Here is a 27,054-nt window from a genome sequence, read left to right as displayed (position 1 = left end):
CCGCCCCCAACTCATACTTACCTGGCAGGGGAGATACTATGATCATGAAGGTAGTTCTCCCAGGGTGAGGCTTTGTCATTGCACTCCGATCAGGCTGACCTCTGCGAATTCCCCAAATGTGGGAATCTCGACTGCAAAATTTCTGGTAGTGGGGGACTGCGTACGCGCTTTCCCCTGTTAGACTGTCAAATACAATTGACTGGACTGTAGACGTGCGTCACCAGTGAGAAAAGACTCCCGTGTGTGTTTCGCCATGCTGATAATGCTCCGTGAGCGCGACGTTCGGGAGTAGCGCCCTAATCGCAGCAGAATCTCAGTTGGGGTACATTCCCTGGCTCGTTTGTTAGCTCGCTCGTTCGTTCGTTTGTTCGTTCGTTCGTTCGTTCAAAGAAATACCTTTAAACGTTCTGAAAAAAAGCCCATATTTCCTTCCAGCTAACGTTCAAGGGGACAGGCTGATCCAGCGTCATGCTCGCCAAGAACCGTATTCTACTTTCTAGCCCAATCGCTTTGAATGGCCAAGGCAGTGAGGGGCCTCCAGTCAGCCAGCATCGTTTACGTTTCAACTTCTTTACCTCGTTCAGACAACGTTTGTCGATCGGCACGGGAACGGGAAGTCGACACGTTTAACGACGAAACCCTGTGTTTGGTGGGTCCGGCGGGCGATAGGGGCGACTGTTAGGCACTGTGGCGCGCAGTCACTCTTGTTTCTCTTCAGACCGTACAAATCTTTCGCCTTTTACTAAAGATTTCCGTGGGGAGGAACAGCAAGAGTCATTTCCAATTTTTAGAGGTTCTGCGTAGGCAGAGCTGACCGACCTGTGAAAAAGATTTCAAGGGTTCCGGCGAGAACCCGGGTCGGAACCCGAGGCGGGTTGTGCCCTGTCGTTCCGCAGACCTCCGCACGAGTCGTGCCGGAGCGCCGGCGGCTCAGAGCCCGGGACGGGTCGTGCCCTGTCGTTGCGCGGAACCCCGCAGCAGATGTGTTTGATGCATCATGGGAGCGGACTTTCCCGTGACCGGGACGGGCTCTCCGCCTGCCCCGGCAGTTGCTCGGTTCAGCTTGAAACAACGACAGCTGTGTAGCGGTCAAGGCCCTTCCAGGTGCGAAAGCTCAGGAGCACCGTCATCACGACATCGCTGTGTCGGGATTGGCTCGGTGCTCTGTTTTCCTTAAGGGCTATCGCTTCTCGGCTTTTTGGCTAAGATCAAGTGTAGTATCTGTTCTTATCAGTTTAATATCTGATACGTCCCCCATGTGGGGGACCATATATTAAATTGATTTTTGAAACTGGGAGATGGAACAGGGGCTCCGTCCACTCCACGCATCGACCCGGTATTGCAGTATCTCTGGGAACGGTGCATTCCCTACCAAAATGTTGACGAGAAAACCCACTGTTCCTCAGACTCCGTTCCCTAGCCAGCGCCCCACTCTCAAGATCGTGTACCGAGTCCGCATCGCGGACACGGGAGCCGGGAAAGCAGGTTGCTGCGTCCTCTCCAGCATCGACCTGGTTGTGTTTCAAGGCACTGCCCGTTCCCTACAACAGTGTGAAGCACAACGGCAGGTGGCCGACCTGTCGTGCCCAACACCCGTCGGCCGCACGAGACTTCCTCGGGGAGGACTACACCCTGGCTTAAAACGGGGCGAGCGTGGATGAGAGTCCTCCCGGTGCCCCCCCTAACTCATACTTACCTGGCAGGGGAGATACTATGATCATGAAGGTAGTTCTCCCAGGGTGAGGCTTTGTCATTGCACTCCGATCAGGCTGACCTCTGCGAATTCCCCAAATGTGGGAATCTCGACTGCAAAATTTCTGGTAGTGGGGGACTGCGTACGCGCTTTCCCCTGTTAGACTGTCAAATACAATTGACTGGACTGTAGACGTGCGTCACCAGTGAGAAAAGACTCCCGTGTGTGTTTCGCCATGCTGATAATGCTCCGTGAGCGCGACTATCGGGAGTAGCGCCCTAATCGCAGCAGAATCTCAGTTGGGGTACATTCCCTGGCTCGTTTGTTAGCTCGCTCGTTCGTTCGTTTGTTGTTCGTTCGTTCGTTCAAAGAAATACCTTTAAACGTTCTGAAAAAAAGCCCATATTTCCTTCCAGCTAACGTTCAAGGGGACAGGCTGATCCAGCGTCATGCTCGCCAAGAACCGTATTCTACTTTCTAGCCCAATCGCTTTGAATGGCCAAGGCAGTGAGGGGCCTCCAGTCAGCCAGCATCGTTTACGTTTCAACTTCTTTACCTCGTTCAGACAACGTTTGTCGATCGGCACGGGAACGGGAAGTCGACACGTTTAACGACGAAACCCTGTGTTTGGTGGGTCCGGCGGGCGATAGTGGCGACTGTTAGGCACTGTGGCGCGCAGTGACTCTTGTTTCTCTTCAGACCGTACAAATCTTTCGCCTTTTACTAAAGATTTCCGTGGGGAGGAACAGCAAGAGTCATTTCCAATTTTTAGAGGTTCTGCGTAGGCAGAGCTGACCGACCTGTGAAAAAGATTTCAAGGGTTCCGGCGAGAACCCGGGTCGGAACCCGAGGCGGGTTGTGCCCTGTCGTTCCGCAGACCTCCGCACGAGTCGTGCCGGAGCGCCGGCGGCTCAGAGCCCGGGACGGGTCGTGCCCTGTCGTTGCGCGGAACCCCGCACCAGATGTGTTTGATGCATCATGGAAGCGGACTTTCCCGTGACCGGGACGGGCTCTCCGCCTGCCCCGGCAGTTGCTCGGTTCAGCTTGAAACAACGACAGCTGTGTAGCGGTCAAGGCCCTTCCAGGTGCGAAAGCTCAGGAGCATCGTCATCACGACATCGCTGTGTCGGGATTGGCTCGGTGCTCTGTTTTCCTTAAGGGCTATCGCTTCTCGGCCTTTTGGCTAAGATCAAGTGTAGTATCTGTTCTTATCAGTTTAATATCTGATACGTCCCCCATGTGGGGGACCATATATTAAATTGATTTTTGAAACTGGGAGATGGAACAGGGGCTTGCTCCGTCCACTCCACGCATCGACCCGGTATTGCAGTATCTCTGGGAACGGTGCATTCCCTACCAAAATGTTGACGAGAAAACCCACTGTTCCTCAGACTCCGTTCCCTAGCCAGCGCCCCACTCTCAAGATCGTGTACCGAGTCCGCATCGCGGACACGGGAGCCGGGAAAGCAGGTTGCTGCGTCCTCTCCAGCATCGACCTGGTTGTGTTTCAAGGCACTGCCCGTTCCCTACAACAGTGTGAAGCACAACGGCAGGTGGCCGACCTGTCGTGCCCAACACCCGTCGGCCGCACGAGACTTCCTCGGGGAGGACTACACCCTGGCTTAAAACGGGGCGAGCGTGGATGAGAGTCCTCCCGGTGCCCCCCCTAACTCATACTTACCTGGCAGGGGAGATACTATGATCATGAAGGTAGTTCTCCCAGGGTGAGGCTTTGTCATTGCACTCCGATCAGGCTGACCTCTGCGAATTCCCCAAATGTGGGAATCTCGACTGCAAAATTTCTGGTAGTGGGGGACTGCGTACGCGCTTTCCCCTGTTAGACTGTCAAATACAATTGACTGGACTGTAGACGTGCGTCACCAGTGAGAAAAGACTCCCGTGTGTGTTTCGCCATGCTGATAATGCTCCGTGAGCGCGACTATCGGGAGTAGCGCCCTAATCGCAGCAGAATCTCAGTTGGGGTACATTCCCTGGCTCGTTTGTTAGCTCGCTCGTTCGTTCGTTTGTTGTTCGTTCGTTCGTTCAAAGAAATACCTTTAAACGTTCTGAAAAAAAGCCCATATTTCCTTCCAGCTAACGTTCAAGGGGACAGGCTGATCCAGCGTCATGCTCGCCAAGAACCGTATTCTACTTTCTAGCCCAATCGCTTTGAATGGCCAAGGCAGTGAGGGGCCTCCAGTCAGCCAGCATCGTTTACGTTTCAACTTCTTTACCTCGTTCAGACAACGTTTGTCGATCGGCACGGGAACGGGAAGTCGACACGTTTAACGACGAAACCCTGTGTTTGGTGGGTCCGGCGGGCGATAGTGGCGACTGTTAGGCACTGTGGCGCGCAGTGACTCTTGTTTCTCTTCAGACCGTACAAATCTTTCGCCTTTTACTAAAGATTTCCGTGGGGAGGAACAGCAAGAGTCATTTCCAATTTTTAGAGGTTCTGCGTAGGCAGAGCTGACCGACCTGTGAAAAAGATTTCAAGGGTTCCGGCGAGAACCCGGGTCGGAACCCGAGGCGGGTTGTGCCCTGTCGTTCCGCAGACCTCCGCACGAGTCGTGCCGGAGCGCCGGCGGCTCAGAGCCCGGGACGGGTCGTGCCCTGTCGTTGCGCGGAACCCCGCACCAGATGTGTTTGATGCATCATGGAAGCGGACTTTCCCGTGACCGGGACGGGCTCTCCGCCTGCCCCGGCAGTTGCTCGGTTCAGCTTGAAACAACGACAGCTGTGTAGCGGTCAAGGCCCTTCCAGGTGCGAAAGCTCAGGAGCACCGTCATCACGACATCGCTGTGTCGGGATTGGCTCGGTGCTCTGTTTTCCTTAAGGGCTATCGCTTCTCGGCCTTTTGGCTAAGATCAAGTGTAGTATCTGTTCTTATCAGTTTAATATCTGATACGTCCCCCATGTGGGGGACCATATATTAAATTGATTTTTGAAACTGGGAGATGGAACAGGGGCTTGCTCCGTCCACTCCACGCATCGACCCGGTATTGCAGTATCTCTGGGAACGGTGCATTCCCTACCAAAATGTTGACGAGAAAACCCACTGTTCCTCAGACTCCGTTCCCTAGCCAGCGCCCCACTCTCAAGATCGTGTACCGAGTCCGCATCGCGGACACGGGAGCCGGGAAAGCAGGTTGCTGCGTCCTCTCCAGCATCGACCTGGTTGTGTTTCAAGGCACTGCCCGTTCCCTACAACAGTGTGAAGCACAACGGCAGGTGGCCGACCTGTCGTGCCCAACACCCGTCGGCCGCACGAGACTTCCTCGGGGAGGACTACACCCTGGCTTAAAACGGGGCGAGCGTGGATGAGAGTCCTCCCGGTGCCGCCCCCAACTCATACTTACCTGGCAGGGGAGATACTATGATCATGAAGGTAGTTCTCCCAGGGTGAGGCTTTGTCATTGCACTCCGATCAGGCTGACCTCTGCGAATTCCCCAAATGTGGGAATCTCGACTGCAAAATTTCTGGTAGTGGGGGACTGCGTACGCGCTTTCCCCTGTTAGACTGTCAAATACAATTGACTAGACTGTAGACGTGCGTCACCAGTGAGAAAAGACTCCCGTGTGTGTTTCGCCATGCTGATAATGCTCCGTGAGCGCGACGTTCGGGAGTAGCGCCCTAATCGCAGCAGAATCTCAGTTGGGGTACATTCCCTGGCTCGTTTGTTAGCTCGCTCGTTCGTTCGTTTGTTGTTCGTTCGTTCAAAGAAATACCTTTAAACGTTCTGAAAAAAAGCCCATATTTCCTTCCAGCTAACGTTCAAGGGGACAGGCTGATCCAGCGTCATGCTCGCCAAGAACCGTATTCTACTTTCTAGCCCAATCGCTTTGAATGGCCAAGGCAGTGAGGGGCCTCCAGTCAGCCAGCATCGTTTACGTTTCAACTTCTTTACCTCGTTCAGACAACGTTTGTCGATCGGCACGGGAACGGGAAGTCGACACGTTTAACGACGAAACCCTGTGTTTGGTGGGTCCGGCGGGCGATAGGGGCGACTGTTAGGCACTGTGGCGCGCAATCACTCTTGTTTCTCTTCAGACCGTACAAATCTTTCGCCTTTTACTAAAGATTTCCGTGGGGAGGAACAGCAAGAGTCATTTCCAATTTTTAGAGGTTCTGCGTAGGCAGAGCTGACCGACCTGTGAAAAAGATTTCAAGGGTTCCGGCGAGAACCCGGGTCGGAACCCGAGGCGGGTCGTGCCCTGTCGTTCCGCAGACCTCCGCACGAGTCGTGCCGGAGCGCCGGCGGCTCAGAGCCCGGGACGGGTCGTGCCCTGTCGTTGCGCGGAACCCCGCACCAGATGTGTTTGATGCATCATGGGAGCGGACTTTCCCGTGACCGGGACGGGCTCTCCGCCTGCCCCGGCAGTTGCTCGGTTCAGCTTGAAACAACGACAGCTGTGTAGCGGTCAAGGCCCTTCCAGGTGCGAAAGCTCAGGAGCACCGTCATCACGACATCGCTGTGTCGGGATTGGCTCGGTGCTCTGTTTTCCTCAAGGGCTATCGCTTCTCGGCCTTTTGGCTAAGATCAAGTGTAGTATCTGTTCTTATCAGTTTAATATCTGATACGTCCCCCATGTGGGGGACCATATATTAAATTGATTTTTGAAACTGGGAGATGGAACAGGGGCTTGCTCCGTCCACTCCACGCATCGACCCGGTATTGCAGTATCTCTGGGAACGGTGCATTCCCTACCAAAATGTTGACGAGAAAACCCACTGTTCCTCAGACTCCGTTTCCTAGCCAGCGCCCCACTCTCAAGATCGTGTACCGAGTCCGCATCGCGGACACGGGAGCCGGGAAAGCAGGTTGCTGCGTCCTCTCCAGCATCGACCTGGTTGTGTTTCAAGGCACTGCCCGTTCCCTACAACAGTGTGAAGCACAACGGCAGGCGGCCGACCTGTCGTGCCCAACACCCGTCGGCCGCACGAGACTTCCTCGGGGAGGACTACACCCTGGCTTAAAACGGGGCGAGCGTGGATGAGAGTCCTCCCGGTGCCGCCCCCAACTCATACTTACCTGGCAGGGGAGATACTATGATCATGAAGGTAGTTCTCCCAGGGTGAGGCTTTGTCATTGCACTCCGATCAGGCTGACCTCTGCGAATTCCCCAAATGTGGGAATCTCGACTGCAAAATTTCTGGTAGTGGGGGACTGCGTACGCGCTTTCCCCTGTTAGACTGTCAAATACAATTGACTGGACTGTAGACGTGGGTCACCAGTGAGAAAAGACTCCCGTGTGTGTTTCGCCATGCTGATAATGCTCCGTGAGCGCGACGTTCGGGAGTAGCGCCCTAATCGCAGCAGAATCTCAGTTGGGGTACATTCCCTGGCTCGTTTGTTAGCTCGCTCGTTCGTTCGTTCGTTCGTTCGTTCAAAGAAATACCTTTAAACGTTCTGAAAAAAAGCCCATATTTCCTTCCAGCTAACGTTCAAGGGGACAGGCTGATCCAGCGTCATGCTCGCCAAGAACCGTATTCTACTTTCTAGCCCAATCGCTTTGAATGGCCAAGGCAGTGAGGGGCCTCCAGTCAGCCAGCATCGTTTACGTTTCAACTTCTTTACCTCGTTCAGACAACGTTTGTCGATCGGCACGGGAACGGGAAGTCGACACGTTTAACGACGAAACCCTGTGTTTGGTGGGTCCGGCGGGCGATAGTGGCGACTGTTAGGCACTGTGGCGCGCAGTCACTCTTGTTTCTCTTCAGACCGTACAAATCTTTCGCCTTTTACTAAAGATTTCCGTGGGGAGGAACAGCAAGAGTCATTTCCAATTTTTAGAGGTTCTGCGTAGGCAGAGCTGACCGACCTGTGAAAAAGATTTCAAGGGTTCCGGCGAGAACCCGGGTCGGAACCCGAGGCGGGTTGTGCCCTGTCGTTCCGCAGACCTCCGCACGAGTCGTGCCGGAGCGCCGGCGGCTCAGAGCCCGGGACGGGTCGTGCCCTGTCGTTGCGCGGAACCCCGCACCAGATGTGTTTGATGCATCATGGGAGCGGACTTTCCCGTGACCGGGACGGGCTCTCCGCCTGCCCCGGCAGTTGCTCGGTTCAGCTTGAAACAACGACAGCTGTGTAGCGGTCAAGGCCCTTCCAGGTGCGAAAGCTCAGGAGCACCGTCATCACGACATCGCTGTGTCGGGATTGGCTCGGTGCTCTGTTTTCCTCAAGGGCTATCGCTTCTCGGCCTTTTGGCTAAGATCAATTGTAGTATCTGTTCTTATCGGTTTAATATCTGATACGTCCCCCATGTGGGGGACCATATATTAAATTGATTTTTGAAACTGGGAGATGGAACAGGGGCTTGCTCCGTCCACTCCACGCATCGACCCGGTATTGCAGTATCTCTGGGAACGGTGCATTCCCTACCAAAATGTTGACGAGAAAACCCACTGTTCCTCAGACTCCGTTCCCTAGCCAGCGCCCCACTCTCAAGATCGTGTACCGAGTCCGCATCGCGGATACGGGAGCCGGGAAAGCAGGTTGCTGCGTCCTCTCCAGCATCGACCTGGTTGTGTTTCAAGGCACTGCCCGTTCCCTACAACAGTGTGAAGCACAACGGCAGGCGGCCGACCTGTCGTGCCCAACACCCGTCGGCCGCACGAGACTTCCTCGGGGAGGACTACACCCTGGCTTAAAACGGGGCGAGCGTGGATGAGAGTCCTCCCGGTGCCGCCCCCAACTCATACTTACCTGGCAGGGGAGATACTATGATCATGAAGGTAGTTCTCCCAGGGTGAGGCTTTGTCATTGCACTCCGATCAGGCTGACCTCTGCGAATTCCCCAAATGTGGGAATCTCGACTGCAAAATTTCTGGTAGTGGGGGACTGCGTACGCGCTTTCCCCTGTTAGACTGTCAAATACAATTGACTGGACTGTAGACGTGCGTCACCAGTGAGAAAAGACTCCCGTGTGTGTTTCGCCATGCTGATAATGCTCCGTGAGCGCGACGTTCGGGAGTAGCGCCCTAATCGCAGCAGAATCTCAGTTGGGGTACATTCCCTGGCTCGTTTGTTAGCTCGCTCGTTCGTTCGTTCGTTCGTTCGTTCGTTCAAAGAAATACCTTTAAACGTTCTGAAAAAAAGCCCATATTTCCTTCCAGCTAACGTTCAAGGGGACAGGCTGATCCAGCGTCATGCTCGCCAAGAACCGTATTCTACTTTCTAGCCCAATCGCTTTGAATGGCCAAGGCAGTGAGGGGCCTCCAGTCAGCCAGCATCGTTTACGTTTCAACTTCTTTACCTCGTTCAGACAACGTTTGTCGATCGGCACGGGAACGGGAAGTCGACACGTTTAACGACGAAACCCTGTGTTTGGTGGGTCCGGCGGGCGATAGTGGCGACTGTTAGGCACTGTGGCGCGCAGTCACTCTTGTTTCTCTTCAGACCGTACAAATCTTTCGCCTTTTACTAAAGATTTCCGTGGGGAGGAACAGCAAGAGTCATTTCCAATTTTTAGAGGTTCTGCGTAGGCAGAGCTGACCGACCTGTGAAAAAGATTTCAAGGGTTCCGGCGAGAACCCGGGTCGGAACCCGAGGCGGGTTGTGCCCTGTCGTTCCGCAGACCTCCGCACGAGTCGTGCCGGAGCGCCGGCGGCTCAGAGCCCGGGACGGGTCGTGCCCTGTCGTTGCGCGGAACCCCGCACCAGATGTGTTTGATGCATCATGGAAGCGGACTTTCCCGTGACCGGGACGGGCTCTCCGCCTGCCCCGGCAGTTGCTCGGTTCAGCTTGAAACAACGACAGCTGTGTAGCGGTCAAGGCCCTTCCAGGTGCGAAAGCTCAGGAGCACCGTCATCACGACATCGCTGTGTCGGGATTGGCTCGGTGCTCTGTTTTCCTTAAGGGCTATCGCTTCTCGGCCTTTTGGCTAAGATCAAGTGTAGTATCTGTTCTTATCAGTTTAATATCTGATACGTCCCCCATGTGGGGGACCATATATTAAATTGATTTTTGAAACTGGGAGATGGAACAGGGGCTTGCTCCGTCCACTCCACGCATCGACCCGGTATTGCAGTATCTCTGGGAACGGTGCATTCCCTACCAAAATGTTGACGAGAAAACCCACTGTTCCTCAGACTCCGTTCCCTAGCCAGCGCCCCACTCTCAAGATCGTGTACCGAGTCCGCATCGCGGACACGGGAGCCGGGAAAGCAGGTTGCTGCGTCCTCTCCAGCATCGACCTGGTTGTGTTTCAAGGCACTGCCCGTTCCCTACAACAGTGTGAAGCACAACGGCAGGCGGCCGACCTGTCGTGCCCAACACCCGTCGGCCGCACGAGACTTCCTCGGGGAGGACTACACCCTGGCTTAAAACGGGGCGAGTGTGGATGAGAGTCCTCCCGGTGCCGCCCCCAACTCATACTTACCTGGCAGGGGAGATACTATGATCATGAAGGTAGTTCTCCCAGGGTGAGGCTTTGTCATTGCACTCCGATCAGGCTGACCTCTGCGAATTCCCCAAATGTGGGAATCTCGACTGCAAAATTTCTGGTAGTGGGGGACTGCGTACGCGCTTTCCCCTGTTAGACTGTCAAATACAATTGACTGGACTGTAGACGTGCGTCACCAGTGAGAAAAGACTCCCGTGTGTGTTTCGCCATGCTGATAATGCTCCGTGAGCGCGACGTTCGGGAGTAGCGCCCTAATCGCAGCAGAATCTCAGTTGGGGTACATTCCCTGGCTCGTTTGTTAGCTCGCTCGTTCGTTCGTTTGTTGTTCGTTCGTTCGTTCAAAGAAATACCTTTAAACGTTCTGAAAAAAAGCCCATATTTCCTTCCAGCTAACGTTCAAGGGGACAGGCTGATCCAGCGTCATGCTCGCCAAGAACCGTATTCTACTTTCTAGCCCAATCGCTTTGAATGGCCAAGGCAGTGAGGGGCCTCCAGTCAGCCAGCATCGTTTACGTTTCAACTTCTTTACCTCGTTCAGACAACGTTTGTCGATCGGCACGGGAACGGGAAGTCGACACGTTTAACGACGAAACCCTGTGTTTGGTGGGTCCGGCGGGCGATAGTGGCGACTGTTAGGCACTGTGGCGCGCAGTCACTCTTGTTTCTCTTCAGACCGTACAAATCTTTCGCCTTTTACTAAAGATTTCCGTGGGGAGGAACAGCAAGAGTCATTTCCAATTTTTAGAGGTTCTGCGTAGGCAGAGCTGACCGACCTGTGAAAAAGATTTCAAGGGTTCCGGCGAGAACCCGGGTCGGAACCCGAGGCGGGTTGTGCCCTGTCGTTCCGCAGACCTCCGCACGAGTCGTGCCGGAGCGCCGGCGGCTCAGAGCCCGGGACGGGTCGTGCCCTGTCGTTGCGCGGAACCCCGCACCAGATGTGTTTGATGCATCATGGGAGCGGACTTTCCCGTGACCGGGACGGGCTCTCCGCCTGCCCCGGCAGTTGCTCGGTTCAGCTTGAAACAACGACAGCTGTGTAGCGGTCAAGGCCCTTCCAGGTGCGAAAGCTCAGGAGCACCGTCATCACGACATAGCTGTGTCGGGATTGGCTCGGTGCTCTGTTTTCCTCAAGGGCTATCGCTTCTCGGCCTTTTGGCTAAGATCAAGTGTAGTATCTGTTCTTATCAGTTTAATATCTGATACGTCCCCCATGTGGGGGACCATATATTAAATTGATTTTTGAAACTGGGAGATGGAACAGGGGCTTGCTCCGTCCACTCCACGCATCGACCCGGTATTGCAGTATCTCTGGGAACGGTGCATTCCCTACCAAAATGTTGACGAGAAAACCCACTATTCCTCAGACTCCGTTTCCTAGCCAGCGCCCCACTCTCAAGATCGTGTACCGAGTCCGCATCGCGGACACGGGAGCCGGGAAAGCAGGTTGCTGCGTCCTCTCCAGCATCGACCTGGTTGTGTTTCAAGGCACTGCCCGTTCCCTACAACAGTGTGAAGCACAACGGCAGGCGGCCGACCTGTCGTGCCCAACACCCGTCGGCCGCACGAGACTTCCTCGGGGAGGACTACACCCTGGCTTAAAACGGGGCGAGCGTGGATGAGAGTCCTCCCGGTGCCGCCCCCAACTCATACTTACCTGGCAGGGGAGATACTATGATCATGAAGGTAGTTCTCCCAGGGTGAGGCTTTGTCATTGCACTCCGATCAGGCTGACCTCTGCGAATTCCCCAAATGTGGGAATCTCGACTGCAAAATTTCTGGTAGTGGGGGACTGCGTACGCGCTTTCCCCTGTTAGACTGTCAAATACAATTGACTGGACTGTAGACGTGCGTCACCAGTGAGAAAAGACTCCCGTGTGTGTTTCGCCATGCTGATAATGCTCCGTGAGCGCGACGTTCGGGAGTAGCGCCCTAATCGCAGCAGAATCTCAGTTGGGGTACATTCCCTGGCTCGTTTGTTAGCTCGCTCGTTCGTTCGTTCGTTCAAAGAAATACCTTTAAACGTTCTGAAAAAAAGCCCATATTTCCTTCCAGCTAACGTTCAAGGGGACAGGCTGATCCAGCGTCATGCTCGCCAAGAACCGTATTCTACTTTCTAGCCCAATCGCTTTGAATGGCCAAGGCAGTGAGGGGCCTCCAGTCAGCCAGCATCGTTTACGTTTCAACTTCTTTACCTCGTTCAGACAACGTTTGTCGATCGGCACGGGAACGGGAAGTCGACACGTTTAACGACGAAACCCTGTGTTTGGTGGGTCCGGCGGGCGATAGTGGCGACTGTTAGGCACTGTGGCGCGCAGTCACTCTTGTTTCTCTTCAGACCGTACAAATCTTTCGCCTTTTACTAAAGATTTCCGTGGGGAGGAACAGCAAGAGTCATTTCCAATTTTTAGAGGTTCTGCGTAGGCAGAGCTGACCGACCTGTGAAAAAGATTTCAAGGGTTCCGGCGAGAACCCGGGTCGGAACCCGAGGCGGGTTGTGCCCTGTCGTTCCGCAGACCTCCGCACGAGTCGTGCCGGAGCGCCGGCGGCTCAGAGCCCGGGACGGGTCGTGCCCTGTCGTTGCGCGGAACCCCGCACCAGATGTGTTTGATGCATCATGGGAGCGGACTTTCCCGTGACCGGGACGGGCTCTCCGCCTGCCCCGGCAGTTGCTCGGTTCAGCTTGAAACAACGACAGCTGTGTAGCGGTCAAGGCCCTTCCAGGTGCGAAAGCTCAGGAGCACCGTCATCACGACATCGCTGTGTCGGGATTGGCTCGGTGCTCTGTTTTCCTCAAGGGCTATCGCTTCTCGGCCTTTTGGCTAAGATCAATTGTAGTATCTGTTCTTATCAGTTTAATATCTGATACGTCCCCCATGTGGGGGACCATATATTAAATTGATTTTTGAAACTGGGAGATGGAACAGGGGCTTGCTCCGTCCACTCCACGCATCGACCCGGTATTGCAGTATCTCTGGGAACGGTGCATTCCCTACCAAAATGTTGACGAGAAAACCCACTGTTCCTCAGACTCCGTTCCCTAGCCAGCGCCCCACTCTCAAGATCGTGTACCGAGTCCGCATCGCGGATACGGGAGCCGGGAAAGCAGGTTGCTGCGTCCTCTCCAGCATCGACCTGGTTGTGTTTCAAGGCACTGCCCGTTCCCTACAACAGTGTGAAGCACAACGGCAGGCGGCCGACCTGTCGTGCCCAACACCCGTCGGCCGCACGAGACTTCCTCGGGGAGGACTACACCCTGGCTTAAAACGGGGCGAGCGTGGATGAGAGTCCTCCCGGTGCCGCCCCCAACTCATACTTACCTGGCAGGGGAGATACTATGATCATGAAGGTAGTTCTCCCAGGGTGAGGCTTTGTCATTGCACTCCGATCAGGCTGACCTCTGCGAATTCCCCAAATGTGGGAATCTCGACTGCAAAATTTCTGGTAGTGGGGGACTGCGTACGCGCTTTCCCCTGTTAGACTGTCAAATACAATTGACTGGACTGTAGACGTGCGTCACCAGTGAGAAAAGACTCCCGTGTGTGTTTCGCCATGCTGATAATGCTCCGTGAGCGCGACGTTCGGGAGTAGCGCCCTAATCGCAGCAGAATCTCAGTTGGGGTACATTCCCTGGCTCGTTTGTTAGCTCGCTCGTTCGTTCGTTCGTTCGTTCGTTCGTTCAAAGAAATACCTTTAAACGTTCTGAAAAAAAGCCCATATTTCCTTCCAGCTAACGTTCAAGGGGACAGGCTGATCCAGCGTCATGCTCGCCAAGAACCGTATTCTACTTTCTAGCCCAATCGCTTTGAATGGCCAAGGCAGTGAGGGGCCTCCAGTCAGCCAGCATCGTTTACGTTTCAACTTCTTTACCTCGTTCAGACAACGTTTGTCGATCGGCACGGGAACGGGAAGTCGACACGTTTAACGACGAAACCCTGTGTTTGGTGGGTCCGGCGGGCGATAGTGGCGACTGTTAGGCACTGTGGCGCGCAGTCACTCTTGTTTCTCTTCAGACCGTACAAATCTTTCGCCTTTTACTAAAGATTTCCGTGGGGAGGAACAGCAAGAGTCATTTCCAATTTTTAGAGGTTCTGCGTAGGCAGAGCTGACCGACCTGTGAAAAAGATTTCAAGGGTTCCGGCGAGAACCCGGGTCGGAACCCGAGGCGGGTTGTGCCCTGTCGTTCCGCAGACCTCCGCACGAGTCGTGCCGGAGCGCCGGCGGCTCAGAGCCCGGGACGGGTCGTGCCCTGTCGTTGCGCGGAACCCCGCACCAGATGTGTTTGATGCATCATGGAAGCGGACTTTCCCGTGACCGGGACGGGCTCTCCGCCTGCCCCGGCAGTTGCTCGGTTCAGCTTGAAACAACGACAGCTGTGTAGCGGTCAAGGCCCTTCCAGGTGCGAAAGCTCAGGAGCACCGTCATCACGACATCGCTGTGTCGGGATTGGCTCGGTGCTCTGTTTTCCTTAAGGGCTATCGCTTCTCGGCCTTTTGGCTAAGATCAAGTGTAGTATCTGTTCTTATCAGTTTAATATCTGATACGTCCCCCATGTGGGGGACCATATATTAAATTGATTTTTGAAACTGGGAGATGGAACAGGGGCTTGCTCCGTCCACTCCACGCATCGACCCGGTATTGCAGTATCTCTGGGAACGGTGCATTCCCTACCAAAATGTTGACGAGAAAACCCACTGTTCCTCAGACTCCGTTCCCTAGCCAGCGCCCCACTCTCAAGATCGTGTACCGAGTCCGCATCGCGGACACGGGAGCCGGGAAAGCAGGTTGCTGCGTCCTCTCCAGCATCGACCTGGTTGTGTTTCAAGGCACTGCCCGTTCCCTACAACAGTGTGAAGCACAACGGCAGGCGGCCGACCTGTCGTGCCCAACACCCGTCGGCCGCACGAGACTTCCTCGGGGAGGACTACACCCTGGCTTAAAACGGGGCGAGTGTGGATGAGAGTCCTCCCGGTGCCGCCCCCAACTCATACTTACCTGGCAGGGGAGATACTATGATCATGAAGGTAGTTCTCCCAGGGTGAGGCTTTGTCATTGCACTCCGATCAGGCTGACCTCTGCGAATTCCCCAAATGTGGGAATCTCGACTGCAAAATTTCTGGTAGTGGGGGACTGCGTACGCGCTTTCCCCTGTTAGACTGTCAAATACAATTGACTGGACTGTAGACGTGCGTCACCAGTGAGAAAAGACTCCCGTGTGTGTTTCGCCATGCTGATAATGCTCCGTGAGCGCGACGTTCGGGAGTAGCGCCCTAATCGCAGCAGAATCTCAGTTGGGGTACATTCCCTGGCTCGTTTGTTAGCTCGCTCGTTCGTTCGTTTGTTGTTCGTTCGTTCGTTCAAAGAAATACCTTTAAACGTTCTGAAAAAAAGCCCATATTTCCTTCCAGCTAACGTTCAAGGGGACAGGCTGATCCAGCGTCATGCTCGCCAAGAACCGTATTCTACTTTCTAGCCCAATCGCTTTGAATGGCCAAGGCAGTGAGGGGCCTCCAGTCAGCCAGCATCGTTTACGTTTCAACTTCTTTACCTCGTTCAGACAACGTTTGTCGATCGGCACGGGAACGGGAAGTCGACACGTTTAACGACGAAACCCTGTGTTTGGTGGGTCCGGCGGGCGATAGTGGCGACTGTTAGGCACTGTGGCGCGCAGTCACTCTTGTTTCTCTTCAGACCGTACAAATCTTTCGCCTTTTACTAAAGATTTCCGTGGGGAGGAACAGCAAGAGTCATTTCCAATTTTTAGAGGTTCTGCGTAGGCAGAGCTGACCGACCTGTGAAAAAGATTTCAAGGGTTCCGGCGAGAACCCGGGTCGGAACCCGAGGCGGGTTGTGCCCTGTCGTTCCGCAGACCTCCGCACGAGTCGTGCCGGAGCGCCGGCGGCTCAGAGCCCGGGACGGGTCGTGCCCTGTCGTTGCGCGGAACCCCGCACCAGATGTGTTTGATGCATCATGGGAGCGGACTTTCCCGTGACCGGGACGGGCTCTCCGCCTGCCCCGGCAGTTGCTCGGTTCAGCTTGAAACAACGACAGCTGTGTAGCGGTCAAGGCCCTTCCAGGTGCGAAAGCTCAGGAGCACCGTCATCACGACATAGCTGTGTCGGGATTGGCTCGGTGCTCTGTTTTCCTCAAGGGCTATCGCTTCTCGGCCTTTTGGCTAAGATCAAGTGTAGTATCTGTTCTTATCAGTTTAATATCTGATACGTCCCCCATGTGGGGGACCATATATTAAATTGATTTTTGAAACTGGGAGATGGAACAGGGGCTTGCTCCGTCCACTCCACGCATCGACCCGGTATAGCAGTATCTCTGCGAACGGTGCATTCCCTACCAAAATGTTGACGAGAAAACCCACTGTTCCTCAGACTCCGTTCCCTAGCCAGCGCCCCACTCTCAAGATCGTGTACCGAGTCCGCATCGCGGATACGGGAGCCGGGAAAGCAGGTTGCTGCGTCCTCTCCAGCATCGACCTGGTTGTGTTTCAAGGCACTGCCCGTTCCCTACAACAGTGTGAAGCACAACGGCAGGCGGCCGACCTGTCGTGCCCAACACCCGTCGGCCGCACGAGACTTCCTCGGGGAGGACTACACCCTGGCTTAAAACGGGGCGAGCGTGGATGAGAGTCCTCCCGGTGCCGCCCCCAACTCATACTTACCTGGCAGGGGAGATACTATGATCATGAAGGTAGTTCTCCCAGGGTGAGGCTTTGTCATTGCACTCCGATCAGGCTGACCTCTGCGAATTCCCCAAATGTGGGAATCTCGACTGCAAAATTTCTGGTAGTGGGGGACTGCGTACGCGCTTTCCCCTGTTAGACTGTCAAATACAATTGACTGGACTGTAGACGTGCGTCACCAGTGAGAAAAGACTCCCGTGTGTGTTTCGCCATGCTGATAATGCTCCGTGAGCGCGACGTTCGGGAGTAGCGCCCTAATCGCAGCAGAATCTCAGTTGGGGTACATTCCCTGGCTCGTTTGTTAGCTCGCTCGTTCGTTCGTTCGTTCGTTCGTTCGTTCAAAGAAATACCTTTAAACGTTCTGAAAAAAAGCCCATATTTCCTTCCAGCTAACGTTCAAGGGGACAGGCTGATCCAGCGTCATGCTCGCCAAGAACCGTATTCTACTTTCTAGCCCAATCGCTTTGAATGGCCAAGGCAGTGAGGGGCCTCCAGTCAGCCAGCATCGTTTACGTTTCAACTTCTTTACCTCGTTCAGACAACGTTTGTCGATCGGCACGGGAACGGGAAGTCGACACGTTTAACGACGAAACCCTGTGTTTGGTGGGTCCGGCGGGCGATAGTGGCGACTGTTAGGCACTGTGGCGCGCAGTCACTCTTGTTTCTCTTCAGACCGTACAAATCTTTCGCCTTTTACTAAAGATTTCCGTGGGGAGGAACAGCAAGAGTCATTTCCAATTTTTAGAGGTTCTGCGTAGGCAGAGCTGACCGACCTGTGAAAAAGATTTCAAGGGTTCCGGCGAGAACCCGGGTCGGAACCCGAGGCGGGTTGTGCCCTGTCGTTCCGCAGACCTCCGCACGAGTCGTGCCGGAGCGCCGGCGGCTCAGAGCCCGGGACGGGTCGTGCCCTGTCGTTGCGCGGAACCCCGCACCAGATGTGTTTGATGCATCATGGGAGCGGACTTTCCCGTGACCGGGACGGGCTCTCCGCCTGCCCCGGCAGTTGCTCGGTTCAGCTTGAAACAACGACAGCTGTGTAGCGGTCAAGGCCCTTCCAGGTGCGAAAGCTCAGGAGCACCGTCATCACGACATCGCTGTGTCGGGATTGGCTCGGTGCTCTGTTTTCCTCAAGGGCTATCGCTTCTCGGCCTTTTGGCTAAGATCAAGTGTAGTATCTGTTCTTATCAGTTTAATATCTGATACGTCCCCCATGTGGGGGACCATATATTAAATTGATTTTTGAAACTGGGAGATGGAACAGGGGCTTGCTCCGTCCACTCCACGCATCGACCCGGTATTGCAGTATCTCTGGGAACGGTGCATTCCCTACCAAAATGTTGACGAGAAAACCCACTGTTCCTCAGACTCCGTTCCCTAGCCAGCGCCCCACTCTCAAGATCGTGTACCGAGTCCGCATCGCGGACACGGGAGCCGGGAAAGCAGGTTGCTGCGTCCTCTCCAGCATCGACCTGGTTGTGTTTCAAGGCACTGCCCGTTCCCTACAACAGTGTGAAGCACAACGGCAGGCGGCCGACCTGTCGTGCCCAACACCCGTCGGCCGCACGAGACTTCCTCGGGGAGGACTACACCCTGGCTTAAAACGGGGCGAGCGTGGATGAGAGTCCTCCCGGTGCCGCCCCCAACTCATACTTACCTGGCAGGGGAGATATTATGATCATGAAGGTAGTTCTCCCAGGGTGAGGCTTTGTCATTGCACTCCGATCAGGCTGACCTCTGCGAATTCCCCAAATGTGGGAATCTCGACTGCAAAATTTCTGGTAGTGGGGGACTGCGTACGCGCTTTCCCCTGTTAGACTGTCAAATACAATTGACTGGACTGTAGACGTGCGTCACCAGTGAGAAAAGACTCCCGTGTGTGTTTCGCCATGCTGATAATGCTCCGTGAGCGCGACGTTCGGGAGTAGCGCCCTAATCGCAGCAGAATCTCAGTTGGGGTACATTCCCTGGCTCGTTTGTTAGCTCGCTCGTTCGTTCGTTTGTTCGTTCGTTCGTTCAAAGAAATACCTTTAAACGTTCTGAAAAAAAGCCCATATTTCCTTCCAGCTAACGTTCAAGGGGACAGGCTGATCCAGCGTCATGCTCGCCAAGAACCGTATTCTACTTTCTAGCCCAATCGCTTTGAATGGCCAAGGCAGTGAGGGGCCTCCAGTCAGCCAGCATCGTTTACGTTTCAACTTCTTTACCTCGTTCAGACAACGTTTGTCGATCGGCACGGGAACGGGAAGTCGACACGTTTAACGACGAAACCCTGTGTTTGGTGGGTCCGGCGGGCGATAGGGGCGACTGTTAGGCACTGTGGCGCGCAGTCACTCTTGTTTCTCTTCTGACCGTACAAATCTTTCGCCTTTTACTAAAGATTTCCGTGGGGAGGAACAGCAAGAGTCATTTCCAATTTTTAGAGGTTCTGCGTAGGCAGAGCTGACCGACCTGTGAAAAAGATTTCAAGGGTTCCGGCGAGAACCCGGGTCGGAACCCGAGGCGGGTTGTGCCCTGTCGTTCCGCAGACCTCCGCACGAGTCGTGCCGGAGCGCCGGCGGCTCAGAGCCCGGGACGGGTCGTGCCCTGTCGTTGCGCGGAACCCCGCACCAGATGTGTTTGATGCATCATGGGAGCGGACTTTCCCGTGACCGGGACGGGCTCTCCGCCTGCCCCGGCAGTTGCTCGGTTCAGCTTGAAACAACGACAGCTGTGTAGCGGTCAAGGCCCTTCCAGGTGCGAAAGCTCAGGAGCACCGTCATCACGACATCGCTGTGTCGGGATTGGCTCGGTGCTCTGTTTTCCTCAAGGGCTATCGCTTCTCGGCCTTTTGGCTAAGATCAAGTGTAGTATCTGTTCTTATCAGTTTAATATCTGATACGTCCCCCATGTGGGGGACCATATATTAAATTGATTTTTGAAACTGGGAGATGGAACAGGGGCTTGCTCCGTCCACTCCACGCATCGACCCGGTATTGCAGTATCTCTGGGAACGGTGCATTCCCTACCAAAATGTTGACGAGAAAACCCACTGTTCCTCAGACTCCGTTCCCTAGCCAGCGCCCCACTCTCAAGATCGTGTACGAGTCCGCATCGCGGATACGGGAGCCGGGAAAGCAGGTTGCTGCGTCCTCTCCAGCATCGACCTGGTTGTGTTTCAAGGCACTGCCCGTTCCCTACAACAGTGTGAAGCACAACGGCAGGCGGCCGACCTGTCGTGCCCAACACCCGTCGGCCGCACGAGACTTCCTCGGGGAGGACTACACCCTGGCTTAAAACGGGGCGAGCGTGGATGAGAGTCCTCCCGGTGCCGCCCCCAACTCATACTTACCTGGCAGGGGAGATACTATGATCATGAAGGTAGTTCTCCCAGGGTGAGGCTTTGTCATTGCACTCCGATCAGGCTGACCTCTGCGAATTCCCCAAATGTGGGAATCTCGACTGCAAAATTTCTGGTAGTGGGGGACTGCGTACGCGCTTTCCCCTGTTAGACTGTCAAATACAATTGACTGGACTGTAGACGTGCGTCACCAGTGAGAAAAGACTCCCGTGTGTGTTTCGCCATGCTGATAATGCTCCGTGAGCGCGACGTTCGGGAGTAGCGCCCTAATCGCAGCAGAATCTCAGTTGGGGTACATTCCCTGGCTCGTTTGTTAGCTCGCTCGTTCGTTCGTTCGTTCGTTCGTTTAAAGAAATACCTTTAAACGTTCTGAAAAAAAGCCCATATTTCCTTCCAGCTAACGTTCAAGGGGACAGGCTGATCCAGCGTCATGCTCGCCAAGAACCGTATTCTACTTTCTAGCCCAATCGCTTTGAATGGCCAAGGCAGTGAGGGGCCTCCAGTCAGCCAGCATCGTTTACGTTTCAACTTTTTTACCTCGTTCAGACAACGTTTGTCGATTGGCACGGGAACGGGAAGTCGACACAATTAACGACGAAACCCTGTGTTTGGTGGGTCCGGCGGGCGATAGTGGCGACTGTTAGGCACTGTGGCGCGCAGTCACTCTTGTTTCTCTTCAGACCGTACAAATCTTTCGCCTTTTACTAAAGATTTCCGTGGGGAGGAACAGCAAGAGTCATTTCCAATTTTTAGAGGTTCTGCGTAGGCAGAGCTGACCGACCTGTGAAAAAGATTTCAAGGGTTCCGGCGAGAACCCGGGTCGGAACCCGAGGCGGGTTGTGCCCTGTCGTTCCGCAGACCTCCGCACGAGTCGTGCCGGAGCGCCGGCGGCTCAGAGCCCGGGACGGGTCGTGCCCTGTCGTTGCGCGGAACCCCGCACCAGATGTGTTTGATGCATCATGGGAGCGGACTTTCCCGTGACCGGGACGGGCTCTCCGCCTGCCCCGGCAGTTGCTCGGTTCAGCTTGAAACAACGACAGCTGTGTAGCGGTCAAGGCCCTTCCAGGTGCGAAAGCTCAGGAGCACCGTCATCACGACATCGCTGTGTCGGGATTGGCTCGGTGCTCTGTTTTCCTCAAGGGCTATCGCTTCTCGGCCTTTTGGCTAAGATCAAGTGTAGTATCTGTTCTTATCAGTTTAATATCTGATACGTCCCCCATGTGGGGGACCATATATTAAATTGATTTTTGAAACTGGGAAATGGAACAGGGGCTTGCTCCGTCCACTCCACGCATCGACCCGGTATTGCAGTATCTCTGGGAACGGTGCATTCCCTACCAAAATGTTGACGAGAAAACCCACTGTTCCTCAGACTCCGTTCCCTAGCCAGCGCCCCACTCTCAAGATCGTGTACCGAGTCCGCATCGCGGACACGGGAGCCGGGAAAGCAGGTTGCTGCGTCCTCTCCAGCATCGACCTGGTTGTGTTTCAAGGCACTGCCCGTTCCCTACAACAGTGTGAAGCACAACGGCAGGCGGCCGACCTGTCGTGCCCAACACCTGTCGGCCGCACGAGACTTCCTCGGGGAGGACTACACCCTGGCTTAAAACGGGGCGAGCGTGGATGAGAGTCCTCCCGGTGCCGCCCCCAACTCATACTTACCTGGCAGGGGAGATACTATGATCATGAAGGTAGTTCTCCCAGGGTGAGGCTTTGTCATTGCACTTCGATCAGGCTGACCTCTGCGAATTCCCCAAATGTGGGAATCTCGACTGCAAAATTTCTGGTAGTGGGGGACTGCGTACGCGCTTTCCCCTGTTAGACTGTCAAATACAATTGACTGGACTGTAGACGTGCGTCACCAGTGAGAAAAGACTCCCGTGTGTGTTTCGCCATGCTGATAATGCTCCGTGAGCGCGACGTTCGGGAGTAGCGCCCTAATCGCAGCAGAATCTCAGTTGGGGTACATTCCCTGGCTCGTTTGTTAGCTCGCTCGTTCGTTCGTTCGTTCGTTCGTTCAAAGAAATACCTTTAAACGTTCTGAAAAAAAGCCCATATTTCCTTCCAGCTAACGTTCAAGGGGACAGGCTGATCCAGCGTCATGCTCGCCAAGAACCGTATTCTACTTTCTAGCCCAATCGCTTTGAATGGCCAAGGCAGTGAGGGGCCTCCAGTCAGCCAGCATCGTTTACGTTTCAACTTCTTTACCTCGTTCAGACAACGTTTGTCGATCGGCACGGGAACGGGAAGTCGACACGTTTAACGACGAAACCCTGTGTTTGGTGGGTCCGGCGGGCGATAGTGGCGACTGTTAGGCACTGTGGCGCGCAGTCACTCTTGTTTCTCTTCAGACTGTACAAATCTTTCGCCTTTTACTAAAGATTTCCGTGGGGAGGAACAGCAAGAGTCATTTCCAATTTTTAGAGGTTCTGCGTAGGCAGAGCTGACCGACCTGTGAAAAAGATTTCAAGGGTTCCGGCGAGAACCCGGGTCGGAACCCGAGGCGGGTTGTGCCCTGTTGTTCCGCAGACCTCCGCACGAGTCGTGCCGGAGCGCCGGCGGCTCAGAGCCCGGGACGGGTCGTGCCCTGTCGTTGCGCGGAACCCCGCACCAGATGTGTTTGATGCATCATGGGAGCGGACTTTCCCGTGACCGGGACGGGCTCTCCGCCTGCCCCGGCAGTTGCTCGGTTCAGCTTGAAACAACGACAGCTGTGTAGCGGTCAAGGCCCTTCCAGGTGCGAAAGCTCAGGAGCACCGTCATCACGACATCGCTGTGTCGGGATTGGCTCGGTGCTCTGTTTTCCTCAAGGGCTATCGCTTCTCGGCCTTTTGGCTAAGATCAAGTGTAGTATCTGTTCTTATCAGTTTAATATCTGATACGTCCCCCATGTGGGGGACCATATATTAAATTGATTTTTGAAACTGGGAGATGGAACAGGGGCTTGCTCCGTCCACTCCACGCATCGACCCGGTATTGCAGTATCTCTGGGAACGGTGCATTCCCTACCAAAATGTTGACGAGAAAACCCAATGTTCCTCAGACTCCGTTCCCTAGCCAGCGCCCCACTCTCAAGATCGTGTACCGAGTCCGCATCGCGGACACGGGAGCCGGGAAAGCAGGTTGCTGCGTCCTCTCCAGCATCGACCTGGTTGTGTTTCAAGGCACTGCCCGTTCCCTACAACAGTGTGAAGCACAACGGCAGGCGGCCGACCTGTCGTGCCCAACACCCGTCGGCCGCACGAGACTTCCTCGGGGAGGACTACACCCTGGCTTAAAACGGGGCGAGCGTGGATGAGAGTCCTCCCGGTGCCGCCCCCAACTCATACTTACCTGGCAGGGGAGATATTATGATCATGAAGGTAGTTCTCCCAGGGTGAGGCTTTGTCATTGCACTCCGATCAGGCTGACCTCTGCGAATTCCCCAAATGTGGGAATCTCGACTGCAAAATTTCTGGTAGTGGGGGACTGCGTACGCGCTTTCCCCTGTTAGACTGTCAAATACAATTGACTGGACTGTAGACGTGCGTCACCAGTGAGAAAAGACTCCCGTGTGTGTTTCGCCATGCTGATAATGCTCCGTGAGCGCGACGTTCGGGAGTAGCGCCCTAATCGCAGCAGAATCTCAGTTGGGGTACATTCCCTGGCTCGTTTGTTAGCTCGCTCGTTCGTTCGTTTGTTCGTTCGTTCGTTCAAAGAAATACCTTTAAACGTTCTGAAAAAAAGCCCATATTTCCTTCCAGCTAACGTTCAAGGGGACAGGCTGATCCAGCGTCATGCTCGCCAAGAACCGTATTCTACTTTCTAGCCCAATCGCTTTGAATGGCCAAGGCAGTGAGGGGCCTCCAGTCAGCCAGCATCGTTTACGTTTCAACTTCTTTACCTCGTTCAGACAACGTTTGTCGATCGGCACGGGAACGGGAAGTCGACACGTTTAACGACGAAACCCTGTGTTTGGTGGGTCCGGCGGGCGATAGGGGCGACTGTTAGGCACTGTGGCGCGCAGTCACTCTTGTTTCTCTTCTGACCGTACAAATCTTTCGCCTTTTACTAAAGATTTCCGTGGGGAGGAACAGCAAGAGTCATTTCCAATTTTTAGAGGTTCTGCGTAGGCAGAGCTGACCGACCTGTGAAAAAGATTTCAAGGGTTCCGGCGAGAACCCGGGTCGGAACCCGAGGCGGGTTGTGCCCTGTCGTTCCGCAGACCTCCGCACGAGTCGTGCCGGAGCGCCGGCGGCTCAGAGCCCGGGACGGGTCGTGCCCTGTCGTTGCGCGGAACCCCGCACCAGATGTGTTTGATGCATCATGGGAGCGGACTTTCCCGTGACCGGGACGGGCTCTCCGCCTGCCCCGGCAGTTGCTCGGTTCAGCTTGAAACAACGACAGCTGTGTAGCGGTCAAGGCCCTTCCAGGTGCGAAAGCTCAGGAGCACCGTCATCACGACATCGCTGTGTCGGGATTGGCTCGGTGCTCTGTTTTCCTCAAGGGCTATCGCTTCTCGGCCTTTTGGCTAAGATCAAGTGTAGTATCTGTTCTTATCAGTTTAATATCTGATACGTCCCCCATGTGGGGGACCATATAATAAATTGATTTTTGAAACTGGGAGATGGAACAGGGGCTTGCTCCGTCCACTCCACGCATCGACCCGGTATTGCAGTATCTCTGAGAACAGTGCATTCCCTACCAAAATGTTGACGAGAAAACCCACTGTTCCTCAGACTCCGTTCCCTAGCCAGCGCCCCACTCTCAAGATCGTGTACCGAGTCCGCATCGCGGATACGGGAGCCGGGAAAGCAGGTTGCTGCGTCCTCTCCAGCATCGACCTGGTTGTGTTTCAAGGCACTGCCCGTTCCCTACAACAGTGTGAAGCACAACGGCAGGCGGCCGACCTGTCGTGCCCAACACCCGTCGGCCGCACGAGACTTCCTCGGGGAGGACTACACCCTGGCTTAAAACGGGGCGAGCGTGGATGAGAGTCCTCCCGGTGCCGCCCCCAACTCATACTTACCTGGCAGGGGAGATACTATGATCATGAAGGTAGTTCTCCCAGGGTGAGGCTTTGTCATTGCACTCCGATCAGGCTGACCTCTGCGAATTCCCCAAATGTGGGAATCTCGACTGCAAAATTTCTGGTAGTGGGGGACTGCGTACGCGCTTTCCCCTGTTAGACTGTCAAATACAATTGACTGGACTGTAGACGTGCGTCACCAGTGAGAAAAGACTCCCGTGTGTGTTTCGCCATGCTGATAATGCTCCGTGAGCGCGACGTTCGGGAGTAGCGCCCTAATCGCAGCAGAATCTCAGGTGGGGTACATTCCCTGGCTCGTTTGTTAGCTCGCTCGTTCGTTCGTTCGTTCGTTCGTTCGTTTAAAGAAATACCTTTAAACGTTCTGAAAAAAAGCCCATATTTCCTTCCAGCTAACGTTCAAGGGGACAGGCTGATCCAGCGTCATGCTCGCCAAGAACCGTATTCTACTTTCTAGCCCAATCGCTTTGAATGGCCAAGGCAGTGAGGGGCCTCCAGTCAGCCAGCATCGTTTACGTTTCAACTTCTTTACCTCGTTCAGACAACGTTTGTCGATCGGCACGGGAACGGGAAGTCGACACGTTTAACGACGAAACCCTGTGTTTGGTGGGTCCGGCGGGCGATAGGGGCGACTGTTAGGCACTGTGGCGCGCAGTCACTCATGTTTCTCTTCAGACCGTACAAATCTTTCGCCTTTTACTAAAGATTTCCGTGGGGAGGAACAGCAAGAGTCATTTCCAATTTTTAGAGGTTCTGCGTAGGCAGAGCTGACCGACCTGTGAAAAAGATTTCAAGGGTTCCGGCGAGAACCCGGGTCGGAACCCGAGGCGGGTTGTGCCCTGTCGTTCCGCAGACCTCCGCACGAGTCGTGCCGGAGCGCCGGCGGCTCAGAGCCCGGGACGGGTCGTGCCCTGTCGTAGCGCGGTACCCCGCACCAGATGTGTTTGATGCATCATGGGAGCGGACTTTCCCGTGACCGGGACGGGCTCTCCGCCTGCCCCGGCAGTTGCTCGGTTCAGCTTGAAACAACGACAGCTGTGTAGCGGTCAAGGCCCTTCCAGGTGCGAAAGCTCAGGAGCACCGTCATCACGACATCGCTGTGTCGGGATTGGCTCGGTGCTCTGTTTTCCTCAAGGGCTATCGCTTCTCGGCCTTTTGGCTAAGATGTGATCGCCTCTGTCAGGTCTGGGGTCTTTGTCTAGTGGCACTGGTCTCGCTCTGTTGTCAGAGGTGTATGGCGTTAGTGTGCATTGTGCCCCTGCTGTGGTATTTACTTGTTCTGATTTTTTTCCAGGAATGTAGAGCTGCTGGTGGTGTGATCTGCCATGTCTGGGTCCCTTTCTGGCATGCGGAGGCACCATGGTGTGCGCTTTCTTCTCAAAGATTTGGGGACTGAAATGGGGAAGATATCCAGGTTGGATTTTTCCAGGAAGTTCATTCAAAAATGTTTGAACTTCAGGGCTGAGGACTTGAACTGCATCATTACCCTGCCATTCTACAAAGGATTTGATGTGAGTTTCGTCTCGGCTGTGGTTCTTCGTGAATTTTGGGACCGTTTTGATAAAGTGAGACCCCAGTTTTCTGCTTTTACTGTTGAAAGGCTGACTGACAATGCTGCCAAGACAGTGATTGTCAGGATGTTTAATGAGACAGTAGATGTGGATGATATTTGTTTTTGGCTGGGGAGATATTGCACGGTGAAGGGCCGGGCTGTGAAGGTGCGAGATGTGGATGGTGTCTGGAATTGTGCCTGGAGGGTTCCCGTTCAACAGTGGCAGGACCCCCAGGGCTTCCAGGGCCTGAAACATCTCCCGTCTATGATAGTCCTGGGGGAGAACCGTGGCTACATTCACTACCAAGGCCAACCCAAGCTCTGCCACAAATGCGGCGAGCATGGGCACCTG

General features: G+C 54.7%; 47 non-coding genes across 47 annotated transcripts; all 47 read left to right on the top strand.

Moving 5' to 3' along the window:
* Positions 1-13: 13 nt before the first annotated feature.
* LOC148358223 (U1 spliceosomal RNA) lies at positions 14-177 on the top strand. Its single transcript, XR_015851931.1, has one exon. It is a non-coding gene; the product is annotated as a U1 spliceosomal RNA (small nuclear RNA).
* A 521-nt stretch (positions 178-698) lies between these two features.
* On the top strand, positions 699-812 carry LOC148358222 (U5 spliceosomal RNA). The gene has a single exon (XR_015851733.1). It is a non-coding gene; the product is annotated as a U5 spliceosomal RNA (small nuclear RNA).
* A 370-nt stretch (positions 813-1,182) lies between these two features.
* LOC148358221 (U2 spliceosomal RNA) lies at positions 1,183-1,370 on the top strand. The gene has a single exon (XR_015851900.1). It is a non-coding gene; the product is annotated as a U2 spliceosomal RNA (small nuclear RNA).
* Positions 1,371-1,688: 318 nt separating this feature from the next.
* On the top strand, positions 1,689-1,852 carry LOC148358220 (U1 spliceosomal RNA). The gene has a single exon (XR_015851929.1). It is a non-coding gene; the product is annotated as a U1 spliceosomal RNA (small nuclear RNA).
* Positions 1,853-2,372: 520 nt separating this feature from the next.
* Positions 2,373-2,486, top strand: LOC148358219 (U5 spliceosomal RNA). The gene has a single exon (XR_015851679.1). It is a non-coding gene; the product is annotated as a U5 spliceosomal RNA (small nuclear RNA).
* Positions 2,487-2,856: 370 nt separating this feature from the next.
* On the top strand, positions 2,857-3,048 carry LOC148358218 (U2 spliceosomal RNA). The gene has a single exon (XR_015851815.1). It is a non-coding gene; the product is annotated as a U2 spliceosomal RNA (small nuclear RNA).
* Positions 3,049-3,366: 318 nt separating this feature from the next.
* LOC148358217 (U1 spliceosomal RNA) lies at positions 3,367-3,530 on the top strand. Its single transcript, XR_015851925.1, has one exon. It is a non-coding gene; the product is annotated as a U1 spliceosomal RNA (small nuclear RNA).
* A 520-nt stretch (positions 3,531-4,050) lies between these two features.
* On the top strand, positions 4,051-4,164 carry LOC148358216 (U5 spliceosomal RNA). Its single transcript, XR_015851678.1, has one exon. It is a non-coding gene; the product is annotated as a U5 spliceosomal RNA (small nuclear RNA).
* Positions 4,165-4,534: 370 nt separating this feature from the next.
* On the top strand, positions 4,535-4,726 carry LOC148358215 (U2 spliceosomal RNA). The gene has a single exon (XR_015851814.1). It is a non-coding gene; the product is annotated as a U2 spliceosomal RNA (small nuclear RNA).
* Positions 4,727-5,044: 318 nt separating this feature from the next.
* LOC148358214 (U1 spliceosomal RNA) lies at positions 5,045-5,208 on the top strand. Its single transcript, XR_015851924.1, has one exon. It is a non-coding gene; the product is annotated as a U1 spliceosomal RNA (small nuclear RNA).
* A 516-nt stretch (positions 5,209-5,724) lies between these two features.
* LOC148358213 (U5 spliceosomal RNA) lies at positions 5,725-5,838 on the top strand. Its single transcript, XR_015851732.1, has one exon. It is a non-coding gene; the product is annotated as a U5 spliceosomal RNA (small nuclear RNA).
* Positions 5,839-6,208: 370 nt separating this feature from the next.
* LOC148358212 (U2 spliceosomal RNA) lies at positions 6,209-6,400 on the top strand. The gene has a single exon (XR_015851813.1). It is a non-coding gene; the product is annotated as a U2 spliceosomal RNA (small nuclear RNA).
* A 318-nt stretch (positions 6,401-6,718) lies between these two features.
* LOC148358211 (U1 spliceosomal RNA) lies at positions 6,719-6,882 on the top strand. Its single transcript, XR_015851922.1, has one exon. It is a non-coding gene; the product is annotated as a U1 spliceosomal RNA (small nuclear RNA).
* A 513-nt stretch (positions 6,883-7,395) lies between these two features.
* Positions 7,396-7,509, top strand: LOC148358210 (U5 spliceosomal RNA). The gene has a single exon (XR_015851730.1). It is a non-coding gene; the product is annotated as a U5 spliceosomal RNA (small nuclear RNA).
* A 370-nt stretch (positions 7,510-7,879) lies between these two features.
* On the top strand, positions 7,880-8,071 carry LOC148358209 (U2 spliceosomal RNA). The gene has a single exon (XR_015851888.1). It is a non-coding gene; the product is annotated as a U2 spliceosomal RNA (small nuclear RNA).
* Positions 8,072-8,389: 318 nt separating this feature from the next.
* Positions 8,390-8,553, top strand: LOC148358208 (U1 spliceosomal RNA). The gene has a single exon (XR_015851921.1). It is a non-coding gene; the product is annotated as a U1 spliceosomal RNA (small nuclear RNA).
* Positions 8,554-9,070: 517 nt separating this feature from the next.
* LOC148358207 (U5 spliceosomal RNA) lies at positions 9,071-9,184 on the top strand. Its single transcript, XR_015851729.1, has one exon. It is a non-coding gene; the product is annotated as a U5 spliceosomal RNA (small nuclear RNA).
* A 370-nt stretch (positions 9,185-9,554) lies between these two features.
* On the top strand, positions 9,555-9,746 carry LOC148358206 (U2 spliceosomal RNA). The gene has a single exon (XR_015851812.1). It is a non-coding gene; the product is annotated as a U2 spliceosomal RNA (small nuclear RNA).
* Positions 9,747-10,064: 318 nt separating this feature from the next.
* On the top strand, positions 10,065-10,228 carry LOC148358205 (U1 spliceosomal RNA). The gene has a single exon (XR_015851920.1). It is a non-coding gene; the product is annotated as a U1 spliceosomal RNA (small nuclear RNA).
* Positions 10,229-10,748: 520 nt separating this feature from the next.
* LOC148358204 (U5 spliceosomal RNA) lies at positions 10,749-10,862 on the top strand. Its single transcript, XR_015851728.1, has one exon. It is a non-coding gene; the product is annotated as a U5 spliceosomal RNA (small nuclear RNA).
* A 370-nt stretch (positions 10,863-11,232) lies between these two features.
* LOC148358203 (U2 spliceosomal RNA) lies at positions 11,233-11,424 on the top strand. The gene has a single exon (XR_015851811.1). It is a non-coding gene; the product is annotated as a U2 spliceosomal RNA (small nuclear RNA).
* A 318-nt stretch (positions 11,425-11,742) lies between these two features.
* LOC148358202 (U1 spliceosomal RNA) lies at positions 11,743-11,906 on the top strand. The gene has a single exon (XR_015851917.1). It is a non-coding gene; the product is annotated as a U1 spliceosomal RNA (small nuclear RNA).
* Positions 11,907-12,411: 505 nt separating this feature from the next.
* Positions 12,412-12,525, top strand: LOC148358201 (U5 spliceosomal RNA). Its single transcript, XR_015851727.1, has one exon. It is a non-coding gene; the product is annotated as a U5 spliceosomal RNA (small nuclear RNA).
* Positions 12,526-12,895: 370 nt separating this feature from the next.
* Positions 12,896-13,087, top strand: LOC148358200 (U2 spliceosomal RNA). The gene has a single exon (XR_015851855.1). It is a non-coding gene; the product is annotated as a U2 spliceosomal RNA (small nuclear RNA).
* A 318-nt stretch (positions 13,088-13,405) lies between these two features.
* LOC148358199 (U1 spliceosomal RNA) lies at positions 13,406-13,569 on the top strand. Its single transcript, XR_015851915.1, has one exon. It is a non-coding gene; the product is annotated as a U1 spliceosomal RNA (small nuclear RNA).
* A 517-nt stretch (positions 13,570-14,086) lies between these two features.
* On the top strand, positions 14,087-14,200 carry LOC148358198 (U5 spliceosomal RNA). Its single transcript, XR_015851726.1, has one exon. It is a non-coding gene; the product is annotated as a U5 spliceosomal RNA (small nuclear RNA).
* A 370-nt stretch (positions 14,201-14,570) lies between these two features.
* Positions 14,571-14,762, top strand: LOC148358197 (U2 spliceosomal RNA). Its single transcript, XR_015851810.1, has one exon. It is a non-coding gene; the product is annotated as a U2 spliceosomal RNA (small nuclear RNA).
* A 318-nt stretch (positions 14,763-15,080) lies between these two features.
* On the top strand, positions 15,081-15,244 carry LOC148358196 (U1 spliceosomal RNA). The gene has a single exon (XR_015851914.1). It is a non-coding gene; the product is annotated as a U1 spliceosomal RNA (small nuclear RNA).
* A 520-nt stretch (positions 15,245-15,764) lies between these two features.
* LOC148358195 (U5 spliceosomal RNA) lies at positions 15,765-15,878 on the top strand. The gene has a single exon (XR_015851725.1). It is a non-coding gene; the product is annotated as a U5 spliceosomal RNA (small nuclear RNA).
* Positions 15,879-16,248: 370 nt separating this feature from the next.
* Positions 16,249-16,440, top strand: LOC148358194 (U2 spliceosomal RNA). The gene has a single exon (XR_015851884.1). It is a non-coding gene; the product is annotated as a U2 spliceosomal RNA (small nuclear RNA).
* A 318-nt stretch (positions 16,441-16,758) lies between these two features.
* On the top strand, positions 16,759-16,922 carry LOC148358193 (U1 spliceosomal RNA). The gene has a single exon (XR_015851912.1). It is a non-coding gene; the product is annotated as a U1 spliceosomal RNA (small nuclear RNA).
* Positions 16,923-17,439: 517 nt separating this feature from the next.
* Positions 17,440-17,553, top strand: LOC148358192 (U5 spliceosomal RNA). The gene has a single exon (XR_015851724.1). It is a non-coding gene; the product is annotated as a U5 spliceosomal RNA (small nuclear RNA).
* A 370-nt stretch (positions 17,554-17,923) lies between these two features.
* LOC148358191 (U2 spliceosomal RNA) lies at positions 17,924-18,115 on the top strand. Its single transcript, XR_015851809.1, has one exon. It is a non-coding gene; the product is annotated as a U2 spliceosomal RNA (small nuclear RNA).
* A 318-nt stretch (positions 18,116-18,433) lies between these two features.
* On the top strand, positions 18,434-18,597 carry LOC148358190 (U1 spliceosomal RNA). Its single transcript, XR_015851638.1, has one exon. It is a non-coding gene; the product is annotated as a U1 spliceosomal RNA (small nuclear RNA).
* A 517-nt stretch (positions 18,598-19,114) lies between these two features.
* Positions 19,115-19,228, top strand: LOC148358189 (U5 spliceosomal RNA). The gene has a single exon (XR_015851788.1). It is a non-coding gene; the product is annotated as a U5 spliceosomal RNA (small nuclear RNA).
* A 370-nt stretch (positions 19,229-19,598) lies between these two features.
* LOC148358188 (U2 spliceosomal RNA) lies at positions 19,599-19,790 on the top strand. Its single transcript, XR_015851807.1, has one exon. It is a non-coding gene; the product is annotated as a U2 spliceosomal RNA (small nuclear RNA).
* A 317-nt stretch (positions 19,791-20,107) lies between these two features.
* Positions 20,108-20,271, top strand: LOC148358187 (U1 spliceosomal RNA). Its single transcript, XR_015851910.1, has one exon. It is a non-coding gene; the product is annotated as a U1 spliceosomal RNA (small nuclear RNA).
* Positions 20,272-20,784: 513 nt separating this feature from the next.
* LOC148358186 (U5 spliceosomal RNA) lies at positions 20,785-20,898 on the top strand. Its single transcript, XR_015851723.1, has one exon. It is a non-coding gene; the product is annotated as a U5 spliceosomal RNA (small nuclear RNA).
* Positions 20,899-21,268: 370 nt separating this feature from the next.
* LOC148358185 (U2 spliceosomal RNA) lies at positions 21,269-21,460 on the top strand. The gene has a single exon (XR_015851852.1). It is a non-coding gene; the product is annotated as a U2 spliceosomal RNA (small nuclear RNA).
* Positions 21,461-21,778: 318 nt separating this feature from the next.
* LOC148358184 (U1 spliceosomal RNA) lies at positions 21,779-21,942 on the top strand. Its single transcript, XR_015851613.1, has one exon. It is a non-coding gene; the product is annotated as a U1 spliceosomal RNA (small nuclear RNA).
* Positions 21,943-22,455: 513 nt separating this feature from the next.
* Positions 22,456-22,569, top strand: LOC148358183 (U5 spliceosomal RNA). The gene has a single exon (XR_015851783.1). It is a non-coding gene; the product is annotated as a U5 spliceosomal RNA (small nuclear RNA).
* Positions 22,570-22,939: 370 nt separating this feature from the next.
* Positions 22,940-23,131, top strand: LOC148358182 (U2 spliceosomal RNA). Its single transcript, XR_015851806.1, has one exon. It is a non-coding gene; the product is annotated as a U2 spliceosomal RNA (small nuclear RNA).
* A 318-nt stretch (positions 23,132-23,449) lies between these two features.
* LOC148358181 (U1 spliceosomal RNA) lies at positions 23,450-23,613 on the top strand. Its single transcript, XR_015851637.1, has one exon. It is a non-coding gene; the product is annotated as a U1 spliceosomal RNA (small nuclear RNA).
* Positions 23,614-24,130: 517 nt separating this feature from the next.
* LOC148358180 (U5 spliceosomal RNA) lies at positions 24,131-24,244 on the top strand. The gene has a single exon (XR_015851787.1). It is a non-coding gene; the product is annotated as a U5 spliceosomal RNA (small nuclear RNA).
* A 370-nt stretch (positions 24,245-24,614) lies between these two features.
* LOC148358179 (U2 spliceosomal RNA) lies at positions 24,615-24,806 on the top strand. The gene has a single exon (XR_015851891.1). It is a non-coding gene; the product is annotated as a U2 spliceosomal RNA (small nuclear RNA).
* Positions 24,807-25,124: 318 nt separating this feature from the next.
* On the top strand, positions 25,125-25,288 carry LOC148358178 (U1 spliceosomal RNA). Its single transcript, XR_015851906.1, has one exon. It is a non-coding gene; the product is annotated as a U1 spliceosomal RNA (small nuclear RNA).
* Positions 25,289-25,805: 517 nt separating this feature from the next.
* LOC148358177 (U5 spliceosomal RNA) lies at positions 25,806-25,919 on the top strand. The gene has a single exon (XR_015851781.1). It is a non-coding gene; the product is annotated as a U5 spliceosomal RNA (small nuclear RNA).
* Positions 25,920-27,054: the final 1,135 nt, after the last annotated feature.

Source organism: Urocampus carinirostris, chromosome 10, assembly GCF_059441175.1.
Source record: "Urocampus carinirostris isolate Australia breed hairy pipefish chromosome 10, RoL_Ucar_1.0, whole genome shotgun sequence".
Lineage (NCBI taxonomy): Eukaryota > Metazoa > Chordata > Actinopteri > Syngnathiformes > Syngnathidae > Urocampus > Urocampus carinirostris.
This window is presented reverse-complemented; position numbering and strand designations above follow the sequence as displayed.